General features: G+C 36.7%; 1 pseudogene; it reads left to right on the forward strand.

Moving 5' to 3' along the window:
• The first annotated feature begins 693 nt into the window (after positions 1-693).
• LOC137659090 (5S ribosomal RNA) lies at positions 694-812 on the forward strand (annotated as a pseudogene).
• Positions 813-1,546: the final 734 nt, after the last annotated feature.

Below are 1,546 nucleotides of genomic sequence, written 5' to 3' on the forward strand. Positions count from 1 at the left end.
ATTCTTAGACATGAACCTTTTGTAGAATTACACTTTCAAGTTTTCGTTATTAACCAAATCTTTATCATGATCATGGTTATAAACTTCTATACATTTTCTGTACATATTTCTGTGGTTAGACCTGTAATGATTGCTGTCAATTATCTGTTCTGTAATTTGGCTTAATTCCTATAAGGTCTGTACTGTACACAATATCTATCCTCTTTCAACAATTTCTTGGGCATTTTTTACAGGTCTGTATTGTGTTATCTCTGCATCTTGTTTCATAAACTCTCTTGACATTTCTTTAGAATAAAACCTTTATTTCATCTCGTACCAAACGATGATGAAAATTTTTAACATAACAGTTTTTTTTTTTTTAGCTTGGCTGAACTTTGTTCAGAAAAGCACATTTAATTCTTAACCCATCAGAACTTTGGTCAACAGTACCTTCAATTCTTAACTTGACAGAACTTTGGTCAGAATTATACATTCAATTCTTGGCTTGACAAAACATTGTTCACAATAGTACATTTAATTCTTAGCTTGACAGAACTTTGGTCAGAATAGTGCATTAATTACTAGGGTAATATCTATATGTGCACAGTTAATAGGTTATGTAATACCAAAAGCATGATTAAAATCATTGATGGTGTAGGAATAAGCATTGCTTTGTTTTTGTGTGTTGGAAAAATGTTCTGATGCAGAACAATTAATTACTCATATACCACGTTGAAAACACCGCTTCTCGTCCGATCAGCGAAGTTAAGCAACGTTGGGTCTGGTCAGTACTTGGAAGGGTGACTGCCTGGGAACACCAGATGCTGTTAGTGACTTAATTGGCTTGGTTTCAGAACTCATAGGGGGACCTTTTACCCCTGCCCCTTTAGAGCAGTTGAAATTGATGCCTTTAACACCTGATTCAGATGTCTCATTCCATTCTAGTTGAACCCTGGTCTGGCATGCCATCTACTGTAGCTGAGATGGTTATGACCAGGGGGGGGCATTTAGACCATATATTGGAAGTAAAACCCAAGACACATCTCGTAGTATAAGGCGCACCAATCTAGTCCACTCTACCGGAAAAAGGCTACAAGACTTGGTCAAAGATTATGCATGGGCCAAGGCAATGGGTTCCTCTCCAGAAGTTTGCCAAGCAATATTAGACATGATGGAGGCTCCTTTATTAAAAATGACATAAGAGGATACTATCTCAAAGAAGGTCATTTACCTCCTATAGGACCATCAGTGCTGTTGCATCCATTCATAGTAAGTATGTATGCAAATCAGACTCTACCTTCCCTCAAAGCCATGATAGAGTGGGCCATGGTTCATTTTCAAGCTCATCAGACCTATGACTAATTTGCTGATGTCTTAGATTTGGTAGATGACAAGGCAGCTGCTCCTTGTTATTCTAAAAAGGAACAAATCTATGTACAAGATGTTAAAAAAGAATACAATATACCCCCAGTGTATGATGGAGATGAAACAAGCTTCTTATGTACTTGCTTAAAGTAGAAGTGAATATCATAGATTATTTTAACTAGATTAATCAGGGAGGTGCAAT

The sequence above is a fragment of the Palaemon carinicauda genome, chromosome 1 (genome assembly GCF_036898095.1).
Source record: "Palaemon carinicauda isolate YSFRI2023 chromosome 1, ASM3689809v2, whole genome shotgun sequence".
Lineage (NCBI taxonomy): Eukaryota > Metazoa > Arthropoda > Malacostraca > Decapoda > Palaemonidae > Palaemon > Palaemon carinicauda.